The sequence below is a fragment of the Mastigoproctus giganteus genome, chromosome 9 (genome assembly GCF_048544385.1).
Source record: "Mastigoproctus giganteus isolate SK-2022 chromosome 9, ASM4854438v1, whole genome shotgun sequence".
NCBI classification, from domain to species: Eukaryota; Metazoa; Arthropoda; class Arachnida; order Uropygi; family Thelyphonidae; genus Mastigoproctus; species Mastigoproctus giganteus.
Window position 1 is genome coordinate 226,531,685 of NC_143583.1, and position 12,647 is coordinate 226,544,331.

Consider the following 12,647-nt stretch of genomic DNA (forward strand, 5'->3'; position numbering starts at 1 on the left):
ATTAATTTTCTTGGAACAGAAGTTAAACTCACAGGTCTATAATTACTTGTGTCAGTCTTTGATCCTCCTTTGTGAATTGGGGTTACATTTGTACATTCCAGTCTATGGGTACCTCCCCTGAGTCCAAAGAAGCTCTCATAATTATGGCTAGGGGTTTGCTTACTTCCTTTGCTGGTTCCTTTAATATAACTGGATAGATCCCATCCACCCCAGGTGCCTTTTTTATGTTTATCCTCAACAATCTCTCCTCCACTTTTCTCTTAGTTATTACAAAATCATCCAGCTCACTGCCAATGTTTACTTTACCTACATCATTCTCCTTCCTGAATAACTCCTCATGCGTGAATGTAGATGCAAAATACTCGTTTAGATTGTTAGCCACCTGAGCAGGATCCTCAACTGTTGAACCATCAATATCCAGTGGACCACTCTGATTCATCCCTTTCCTTCTTGAGTTTAAATAGGTAAAGAACTCTTTTCTGTTTTTCTTTGCATCCTTTGATAAGGATTTTTCGTAGTCTGCCTTTGCCTGCCTAATCTCCTTTGTGACTTGGTTACAGACCAACTTATATCTATCATAGGCTTCCATGTCACCCATTAATTTGTATGTATCCCATGCATTTTTCTTCTCTGCCACATGTCTCATTAGTTCATCTGACAACCATTTAGGCCTAAACCTTGAACAATATTTCTTAGTTGGTATGTAAAGCCTGGTAGCCTCCAAGCTTAGTTCCTTGAATGCTTCCCATTTTGAGTTTGCTGTTGGTAACATCATCAGTTGGTCCCACTGTATAGAATTTAAATACTGTCTCAGTCCATCGTAGCCGCCTTTACAAAAGCAATAACCCTTCCCTTTACCTCTGATGGTAGTTACTTCTTTGAGTAAATCCCTCTTCAGCACACTGTGATCACTGCCACCTAGTGGTTCATTTATCTGCAGATGCTTAATGCATGAAGAATCACTACTGATAATCAGATCAAGAGTATTGCTCCCTCTTGTTGCCTCATGAACATGCTGATGTAGAAAACAATCATCCAATAAATCCACAAAAGCCTTGCTAGTGTGCGAGTGACCAACACACAAATTCCAGTCAATATCTGGGAAATTAAAATCCCCCATTATAAGACTCTCTGATTTACTGGCCCACTCTATATCCCTGTACAATATCTTATTATACTCATCAGAGTCATTAGGCCTATAGCACACTCCTACTCTCAATTTTGATTTCCCTATGCTTATGTCACACCAAACTGACTCGACACTGCCCTGTCCATCGATGTCGACTGGCTTCACTTCCTTGGACTTTGTATTTCTTAACTAATAGCATAACCCCTCCTTTCCTGTCTATCCTTTCTATACACATTGTATTCCCCAAATTCCAGTTCCGCATTCCTTATATCTGTGTGACACCACGCCTCTGATATCCCAACAATAACTGCCTTTGATCTTTTGAACAATACCTAAAATTCATCAAATTTATTTACCAAACTCCTAGCATTGGTGTACACGCAGGTATACATGCACCTGTTTCTATTCTTGGCTACCCTAACACAACCCATGTGTTTACTTGTACCGCAATGACTTCCAGCAGTCTCTGAAATATCCTGCATCTTGTTTTTCAGGCTTCTGCTCATTTCAATAGAAGCAGCAAGAATCACTTCCACCTCTGCCAGTGGCTACTGTTAATCTATTAGTTCTTGTATCCCCCTCAACTAGCAGTTTTCCGACCCACCTAACTCTACCTCGACAGCATCAGCAAAGATTCTTGCACCCTTTCTATTTAAGTGTATCCCATCCCTGTAGAAGCAATCTCTCCTGTTAACAAGCACAGTCCAGGCTGAAAAAATTCTACTCCTTGAGCCTTGCACAATCCCTCCAAGGCCAAATTGATCGACAAGGCTCTCATCATATACTCCCTCCTATCGTGTCTGGGCAGAATTGCAGACACTTTCAAATTCAACCCTAATTCACGGCTTTTTTTCAACAGTGACCTGTACTTGCTAAGTAATTCCGCCGGTCTCCTACTCTTAATATCATTAGTGCCAACGTGTACAACTATATCACCTTTTGTGCCCTTAAAAGATGATCCGCTCTACAACATCATCAACCTTTGCTCCTGGCAGACATACCCTGGTCCTATTCCACCTATCCTTTTTACAAAGCATGTTCCCCGCTTCCCTGACAATAGAGTCACCAACAACTACTAGTTCCTGTGGGACCAGCGCATTCTGCCTAGGGGGCTGCCTCTGTGTTGCCTGATGACCAAGTGCAAGCCCTGGCGTTGATGTGGGCGGCTGAGAGCTTGATGGGCCTCTCAATTTATTTCCTTTGAGGGCATCCACCCTGTCCTTCAAGGTCTCATAAAGGCCCATAACAACACTGAGTTGTCGCCTGATTTCCTTGCACTCCTTACATCGTGCACACACAAAGAGACATCTCCCTTGGCAGTATCATGTCCCGTACCCGACTGCTCCGCAAACATCAAGCAAACAGTGCATTTTAAAAGACTGTGATTCAGAGGGCAACTGCCCCCCCTCAGTTCTCCCCTGAACCACAGCACTTCCATTAGCTTGAGCCTTTTGCTTTGCTGCTCTGGTCTGAGTCATGATTCCGATTTAATTCAATAAAATTTCAAAACAAAATTAAATCCTTAAGTTATATCCCAAAACAGTTATATCGCTATATTTATTTTTTCGGAATCTAGTGTTTTCTACGAGTTCCCTTTATATAACTTCCGTATCACGTGTACCACTATAGTTATGTATTAATTATTTGTTACGATTAAGTCGTTATATATAAAGTTAAAAGTACAATTTAATTGACAATAAAGTTTATCAAGATTAATAGATTTACTGATTAATTGACAATATTATATTATGCACTATACTACTCTAAGCTTATGCTATCGTGTAAAAATGGCGGGAATTCACGAACGGAATTTACTACCAGTTTATAACAGATTCCACTAGCAGAAACACAACTGGAAATTGGTTTTATTGTTTTATGGTAGTAACCCCTAGAAATGCACTTTAGTAAAATGTGAGGTGTTAATAGTGTATCTCAGCCTTTACAGTGTTGTTTATTCAGTTGCTACACGTGCGCGCAGCTTTGTTTATGTGTATCAAGCATGCCTCCTCGTTTTGTAATTGTGCTTTACTCCCTAAAAATGAGTAAAATACTTAAAAGCTGTGAAAAGGAAGTGTCCTGGTGAAGACACTGCAGATTCAGACAGAAAAAAAAAAGCAATATCTATAAACAGAGGCGGACTGGTCAAAAATTCTTACCCGGGAAAATCTGTAGTGTCCTCACACTAGCGTTTGCCAAAATCACACCGGCCTCTGGCCCACCGGGGTTTCCCCGGTAAGGCTTATGGCCAGTCCGCCATTGTCGATAGCGAAAAAATATGAAACTGTGAAACGCATTGAGCGAAATGAAAGACTATGTGATACTGCACGTGCTACAGACCTAAATGAGGCAACGCCGAGAATTACAAAGAATGCAGAGAAAATAAAAACAACTTTCATAGCAGGAACAAGTCAAAGGGTAATTAAAATCCATTAGATTACGACACAAAGAATTGGAAGAGATGGAACGGCTGTCATCTGTTTCGATAGAAAATCAAACAAAAAACAAGTTTGCTTACGATAGAAGCAACAGCATTAGCAATATAAAATACGTATTTTATATATAAAATACGTAATAATATAAAATATGTATTTTATTCGTAAAAAATACGTATTTTTTATTATTTATTATATTATAATAAAATATAATATAATTATAATAAAAAATTATTATAATATTATTTTTTATTACGTATTTTAATTGTTAGAAAATACGCAAGTATTTTATTACGATTATTTATTGTGTTTGGTAATGTTTTGGTTACAAATGTGTGTTCAATCTTGGGTGTCGGCACCTAACCCTATTTTTCCCATAGGGCCTGTTGTTTATATTGCATTGCATTGCATGGGGGTTTCTAGGAACACAACTATCATGCTATACGAGGACTGACCGTATCACTTTTCCTAGAAATCGGAATGTCACTAAAGATAAGCATAGGAGCAGAAGAATCCTTTTTGTGAGATATAAGACAAGACTGAGTTTTAGAAGGGTTGAAATCAACTAAGTTGTCCTTGCCCCACTGGAGAATTACTTGAAGATCAGCATTTAAGGAATTGGTAGCAGATTTTCAAGAAATTGAAGTTGACTGAGCAGGACAAGATTTCTCAAAATGGAAAGTGGAATGCAATGGGCTATCATCGGCAAAACTATGGATAGGACTTCCAATCAATGGAAGAAGGTCATATACAAGAGGAAAAGAGTGGGGGAAAGAACTGAACCTTTGGAGAGTTCTTTCCCCCCACTCTTTCCACTAACACCGGCATTAGTGAAGAAGTTAGAAGACAGAGAGCCATCTACCATCACCCTCAGTGAGCGATCAGAGAGAAAACTGGATAACCAATTACTAAAAACAGTTGACAAACCATAAGATGGAAGCTTGTTTAGAAGAGCTTTATGCCAAACACAATCGAAAGCCTTTGAGATGTCAAGAGCAACTACTTGTGTTTCACCGAACCTTTCCATTGAATTAGTCCATAAATGGGTAACATAAGCAAGAATATCACCACTGGATCGACACTGATGGAATCCATACTGGCGATCGTTGATTAGACGGAAGGTTTCTAGGTAGTTTAACAGTTGGCAGTTAATTGATTTCTCCATTACTTTAGAAAGGGTAGAAGTAATTGAAATGGGACGATAATTGGATGGAGGCGAGTTGTCACCCTTTTTAGGAACTGGCTGGATATGAGCAAATTTCCAAGCAGAAGGAAAAACACCTTTGGAATAGGAAAGTGAAAAAAGGCGGCAAAGAATAGGAGTAAGTTCAGGGGCACAGGTTTTGAGAACATGTGGAGAAATACCATCGGGACATGGAGCTTTCTTAACATCAAGATTCGTCAAAATCCTTCTGACATCCTTTTGACGGAAGACCACAGGAGGCATTGTTCAGAATGGAGTGTGTTCAGAATGGAGCGTGTTCAGAATGGTGGGAGGTGTTTTACCAAGATCATTAATACATGAGTTGGAAGAAAAATGGGATGCTTACAGGTCAGCTTTATCCTTGGCTGAAGTGGCAACAGAACCATCTGGTTTGGACAGAGGTGGGAGCAGAGATTGGAAAAAGTTGCGGCCAATAGCTTTGGCAAGAGACCAGAATGCATGGCTACCATTAGGTAGCAAGAAGCAAGTTTTCTACTCTTAGCCTGTTCAAACTCTAGTTTGGACTGATTAATAACTGCTTTACAATTTTTGCGAGCTTTGGTGTAGGCAGAAAATGAAACTGGAGAATTAGAAACAAGCCAATTACGATATGCAACATTCTTCTCTTGAACAGCCTTAGTACATTTATTGGAAAACCAAGGTTTAGTTAAAGGACGTGATTTTAAAGTGGAGTGTGGGATAAAGGATTCCATTTCTGCAAGAATAATTTCACTGACACGATCTGAGCAAACGTTGACATCAAAAGTTTTGAAACAGTAATCTGCCCAAGGAAAAGAAGTCTCGCATCCCATTTTGCATTCTTGTAATGCCAAACAACACGAGGTTGGGAATAGCCATCAGATAAAGGTTCCACTGTTTTGTTTGTTTGGGGATTTTTTGGCGCATGGGCATCTATGGCCATAGTGCACCATACATAGGTTAGTATTTATGCTATTTCCTTATGGATCGAGAGTCGGGAAACTGATTGTTGACTAGCTAAAGGAGGTGGTATACATTGATCGCTTTGAGAAAGGTGAAAATCTTTGAGACATCTGTTTTATTGCCCAAAAATGAACTAAGCATTAGTGGGTCTTCAATTGTGGCTGGAGTGAAGTGATTCTGGCATTCTATTGCAAATTTTGTGCATTCCACAAGGATATGTTTCACTGAAAGCACTGTTTTACAGTGATCACACTGGGGGTGAATCTCCCCTCTTAAAAGGTAACCATGAGTAATATTAGTGTGACCTATTTGGAGACGAGCTAGTATTATTCTGTATTTCATCTATAATCCTGTATTATTCATCTATAATCTTGATGTGGAACTCTCCACTGTACATCAGATGGTAAGTCGGCCGCTTTTGCGGCATTGTCCGCTAATTCATTTTCTGGAATTCCCATATGTTCTGGGACCCAACAGAAGTGTATGGTTCTTCCAAGCTCAGATAAGGTATATAAAGAGTTTGTTATTTCTTTTACAACTGGATGTGTGATGTTCATGGTGGTTTTCCAGGGCTTGAAGTGCACTTAGAGAATCAGAGAAAATTATACTGTTTTCAATATTGGGGGTCTCGATATGCTTCGGTGCAACCTGAATTGCCATTAATTCGGCAGAAAATATACTGAACTCATGTGGCAGTTGGTAAGCCAATGTTATGTTCGGGAAAACTGCAGCGAACATAGCATTGGCCTACCAATGTTATGTTTGGGAAAACTGCGGCGATTCCAACGTGGGTGTCATTCTTTGACCCATCTGTATGAACTACAACAAAGTTTGGAAACTGCTCCACCACTGCAAGGTACAATTGCAAGAAATTTTCTTTATGTAGTGCAGATTTATCCCATTTATGAAGGTATTTATCACATAAAGGTGGAGTAATGCCCCACGGAGCAAGGAGTAGTGAAGGGGTATTTGAGATATTATCAAAACTCAGATTAAGTTCTTCTAGAAGATGTCTTATTCTTATACCTAACGGTCGGTTAGCAGTAAGGCAGTTATGATATAACCTGCTGTGTTGGGGGGTGAAAAGTAATTCCCAATTTGGGTGTTCAGGCATAGATCTAAATTTTATATGCATAGCATAATATAAGTTGTTGCCTTCTGATAGAGAGAGAGAGAGGGGGGTTCGTGAGCTTCGGCATATAGACTATGTATTGGAGAGGTGCGATATGCTCCTAGAGCAATGCGTATTGCACTCTGTGATGGAGAGGATCAAGCCAGCGAAGAACACTAGGCCTTGCTGAGCTATACATTGGTGCCCCATAGTCAAGTTTTGATCTTATTAAAGATCTGTATAGGCGATCAGCTCACCACTTTGTTGCTGAGAGAACCCGGATGATATTTAATTTTTGTTGACAGGATGTTCTTAGTCTTTTAATATGTTCCAGGAAGGTAAGTTTATGATCTAAGGTGATTCCAAAGAATCGTATGCTCGGTTGAACTGCTATTGGTTATCCATTCAGTTGTAGTTCCGGGTGTGGGTGCAATTTATGTTGTCGGCAAAAATGGATGCACAAGGTTTTTTGAGAACAAAGCTGAAAACCATTGGTTTGTGCCCATGTACTGATCTTATTTATTGCCCCTTGTAACTGTCTCTCGATCGTATTCATGTTTTTCGCATGGCAAGAAATACTAAGGTCAGCTACGAACAGTGCCTTATCGATAGTGTTTGGAAGTTGTTCAGCAATGGTGTTTATCACAATTATAAAGAGTGTAGCACTGAGTACAGAGCCCTGGGGAACTCCTTCTTCTTGAAAAATAGTTCAGACAGCAAAGTTTTAAATCGAACCTGGAAAGTTCGCTTGTCTAGGAAGTTGCGTATGAAAATCAGGAGATGACCCCGAAATCCATGGCATTGTAATTCGCGGAGTATTCCATACTTCCACGTGGAATCATAGGCCTTGCTGATGTCAAAGCAAACCATTGCATGGTGTTCCGATCTAAGGAATGCATTCCGAATTGAATTCTCTAGTCTTACTAGTATATCTAGTGTTGATCTGTTTTGTCGAATGCCGAATTGTGCAGAATGTAAGAGACTGAAATTTTCCAGGTACCATATCAGTCGACGGTTCACCATCTTTTCGAGAATTTTGCAAAGGCAATGGCTCTATAGCTAGTAGGGTTTGTCGGGTCTTTTCCTGGTTTAACGAAGGCAAGGACTGTAGCGTGGTGCCATTGTTTAGGGAATGTGTCTTCCCGGTAGAGCCTATTGAACAGATCAAGAAGTGACTGCAGTGATTCAGCACTTAGTTCCTGTATCATCGAATAATGGATATTATCTGGTCCTACAGCGCTACGCTTAGATGTTGACAAGGCTCTATGTAGTTCGTGGATAGTGAATGGTAAGTTATATTGTTCTTCTGCTTTTCAAGAAAAGTTTAACTTTTGTTTTTCTGAATTTGCTTTGAATCTTCTGAAGGCTGGTATGTAACTTTCTGTTGCTGATGTGTTGGCAAAAGTTTCCCCTAGTATATTGGCAATTTGGATAGGGTCAGAAATGTTCTGCCCTCTCCATTCTATGATAGGCTGAGGTGTCATTTGATATTTACCACTCATTTTCCTGATCGTTTTTCAAATTTTATGTGAGGGAGTTGCTTGATTGATGGTTGAAGTGAAGCAAATCCAAGCGGCCTTTTTATTACTGCGTCTAACATACCTCGCTCTTGCTCTAACGCATTTAAACTGAATGAGATTAACTGTGGTTGGATAGCGCCTAAAAGTATTCCAAGCTTTATTTTGGTCTCTTTTTGCTGCACGGCATTCGTCACTCCACCAGATTTTTGGGTGTTCAGGTAATTTTGAGGAAGATTTTGGTATAGCTTGTGCTGCTGCGTGTAATATAGTTTGTGACATACTCAACCGCTTCCCTGGTTGGGGATTTTTGTATAATTTCAGGGTCCAGTTTAGCTAATTTTTTATACATCTCCCAGTCTGCTTTATCGATTAGCCACCGAGGAATTCTAGTAAGATGATAAGAGGGCTTATTCAGTAATTCAATTGTAACGGGAAAACGATCGATATGCAGTGGATCATTGTTTGCCGTCCACTTTAGAGTAGGATACAAAGTTGCTGAACAGATAGACAAGTCTATTGCAGTATATGTTCCGGAAGGAAGGTGAACATAAGTAGGTGACCCGTCATTTAGAAGGAGAAGGTTGTTATCATCTAAACATTTTTCAATAAGTTTTCCTCTTTGGTCGATATTGTTGTTACCCCATAGTGTGTGTGATGACCATTTAAGTCTCCCAGAATAAAGAAAGGTGTGGGGAGTTGAGTTATAAGTTTGTTTAGATCATTTTGTTGGATGGAAAAGCTTGGTGGAATATATAAGGAGCAGATTATAATATGGATGTCAGAAGCTACACGGACTGCTATTGCCTCAAGGGGAGAGTTCAGTAAGACCTGTTTGATAGGAACATATGGGTTTGTTATAACAGCTACACCACCATGCGCAGTATTTTGATCGGTTCTATCTTTTCTAAAGATATTGTAATAAGACAGTTTTGGTGTGTCTTGAGGTTTGAAATACGTCTCTTGGAGGCAGAGACATATTGGTGGGTATTTAGAGGTAAGGTCGTACAGGTCATTAATATTGGCACGGAAACCACGACAATTGCATTGAATTATTGTGTTCATTGTTTATCTCTAGTTAGACTTTCCGAGCGTTTTCTTGGTGCTGAGGTTCTCTGTTTTTCACTCTTGTTTTTATATCTTTCTTTCGAAAGTAGGGCCTTTCTGTTTCCATGTCTTCTTCTACTAAAATATGTAGGATGGGGTCATCTGGGGGTATTTCCTTAGTATCCATTTCCTGTTGGTGACCAGAGGTTACGATTTGTTTTTCTTTGCGTCCTTCATCCGGGGAGTGGAGATTTTCGATTGGTATAGAAACTGGCGTATTGACTGCCTGAGTTTGAGTTGCATTGTACAGTGTTTTTACGTAGTTCAAGAAAGACTCTTTTTGGGGGTATTGTTAGTTCAGTTTGCGATGCAGTTGATTGGAATTTTTTGGTGATTTGAGCATATGTAGATCTATTTGCAAGGGTTGGTGGTGAGATGTTTCACTTTGCTTCTTGATAGGACACGTTTGATTGGTTTTATAAATCTGAATTGGTTTTATGATTGGTTTTATAAATCTGAATAAGTTTCTCAGTTTTCCAGCGATCGCATGTTCTAGCGTAAGTGGGATGATCTTTTTTGCAGTTTGAGCATATCGGTTGGGGTGCAGTACAGGCTTCGCAGTTGTGTTCAACTGACCTGCACTTTGCACAAGCAGGAGTTCCCCAGCAAGCTGTCTGGGAATGTCCGTACTTCTGACATCGGAAACACCGTAGTGGGTTTGGAATATAAGGTCTGACATTACAGACCAGATATCCAGCCTTAATGGATGCTGGGCGATGTGGTGTATTAAAGGTCAAAATGAGATTGCGTTTAGGAGTCAGAACTCCTTTTCTGGTGGAAATTCTCTTGACCTGTATAACGCCTTCTTCTTTAAGTTTTTCAAGCATCTCCTCTTCGGATACATCTATTAAATCCCAGACAGAGATCACTCCTTTAGAGGTGTTCAGTGATCTATGGGGTGTCACAGTAATATTCAAGAGCTGCTCTGAGTGTTTACTATTAGAGGTCTCGATCAGAATATCTCTTGACCTAAGTATTTTTACAGACTTAGGAGCTTCAGCTCTGCTTTCTAATTTCTTTTGTACTCTAAATGGCGAGATTTTGCCAATTGCATTTTCACCAGTTGAGTGCATGATCAGGAAAGCTGGAGAAGGATAGATGTCAGAGTCAGTTTTCTGCCATTTTGATGTTCCTGCAATAGAACTATCTTTCTTTTTTGATGTCTGGGGTGCATCTAGCAGCCCAGATAAGTCCAAGTTTGATTTACTCATGATGTACTCTTTTTGGCCCCGGGAGATTATCTTTTTCTCCCAGGTTACCAGCCCCGCTATGTGGAGGCAAGAGCGGTGCCACCTAGTAACCCAAGCGAAGAGAAGGTTAGTATTAACGAAAAATAAAAAAGGGGGTTAAAGAAAGGTACTTTCCTTTCTGGGTTATATAATTTGAAAGAACTATTTAATTATAATGCTCAAGAGTTAACGGACTTGCGAAACGTATTTACAGTAAAGCGTATCAGATAATCACTATGAAAAGGTGCTGTGGTCACTAATATTGCTTACCACTCCGGGGCCAGGTTCCATTGAAAAAGAGACAATCACCAAGTTGTGATCTGAGTGCTAAAGGACCTCTCACTTCGACCGTGTACTTAGAATGGTTGTTTGTGAGAAAAAGATCAAGAGTATTGGCTGTATGATTAGGATTATCCGGTATTCTTATAGGTAAATGAACAATCTGTGCAAGGTGGGTCGGTGTGACTAGAAAACAGAAGCCAGCTGAAGTTGTGAACATTAAAATCACCAAGGAAAATTACCTCACTGTTAGGAAATTTGGACTGGAGAAAGTCAAGTTGCAAAGAGAGGAAGCCAAAGAGCTCCAAGTGATTAGTGGAATTGGGAGAACGGTAGAGGCAACAGATGAATTTGACGCAATGAGGTAGAGAGATTTTAAGCCAGAGAAGATCAAAGAGAGGAGATTCCAAATTACCAAGTCTCTGACAGGGAATGTCGGAACAGACATATGCACAAGTACCACCTTTGAGGCGAAAGGAATCATACAGCGAATAATTTGGGCATCTGAGATGAGCAGTAGTTGAATCAACCAATAACTGAGATTCTGTCAGAAAAAGTACATGGGGTTTGGCAGACTGCAAGTGGACATCGTTGAGATTAGAATTGAGACCACGTATATTTGTGAAATGAATTAGGAAGTGCTTGGGAGGTTTAGATCTTTTCGCAGATAAGCTTGCTCTATTAGTTTGACAATTCATGGTTTATTCAATAGTAAGAAAAAGTGGGTGGGACATGCTGTATGAAGTAATGAATTTTTGGATATGGCGTACACGTGGTAAGAATATACCCAGATCCTTGACAAAACGTGGCCTCGACAATGCTCCTCGCATACACACTACTCGGACTCCCTCCAGTCACTATCTGGCAGAGTAGAGGTACCAAGATTATACACTAGCTGATCCGGAAGCCTCCTAGAGAGTTACCAACAGGTTCAGTCCGGTGTACTAACTAACGGCCGGCCTGCGAACACAGTTTTAGAGCTGTGCCCTCGAAATGTAAGGAATATTGGATCTCGCCACGATGTTCATCATAACCTCAAAAGTCGTCAATCATACTGCATGATGGAAGAGATAGGGAATGGTTGACCGGAACCTAGCTCTAGAGACTAAACATGGGTTCCACCACTTCAAGCCTCCAATAAGCAAAGTGGTGGTATTGCGCCGGTTGATGAGAATCATCTACCACCTAGTACTGCCTGGTAACATAGAGGGGCGGCGTTCCTCCATGTGGTGTGGGCACCACACCTCGACCCCTGCTTACGTTGGTTCACACCTGGGTGGTCACTCACCATGTGTTTGTGCATGGAGGTTATACCCAGGATTACTAACAATCCCACCATCATGAAGGTGCAAGCAGAGGATTTGGCTGTCACAGACAGTCCAGACTTTGCTGAAATTGGGTCCACTTGACATGAGTATCACCCAAATATCAGTTCCATCAGCGTTTTAGACTCCCAGGTAGCAAGTGCAGCTTGTCTGGCAAATCTGAGATGACTGTGACAACCTCAAGGACCTCAACCTCACTGCTCTGGGTTTTTATTTATTATTTTTTTTTTTATTTATTCTTTTTTTTTAAACCCAGATGAATATTCTCTCACTCAGCACTGGTATAAGAAATTGTTAAAATACCAAGTGTGACCTGGGAAAATCTATTAAAATTCAAGTTTCCTTCTGCAGTTGACAGTTCTTCAACTAAGA

At 40.3% G+C, this 12,647-nt stretch overlaps 1 protein-coding gene across 1 annotated transcript in view; it reads right to left on the reverse strand.

Moving 5' to 3' along the window:
* Nucleotides 1-12,647, reverse strand: part of LOC150081149 (protein zyg-11 homolog B-like) — a 256,638-nt gene that overhangs the window by 80,579 nt on the left and 163,412 nt on the right. The window lies entirely within an intron of this gene.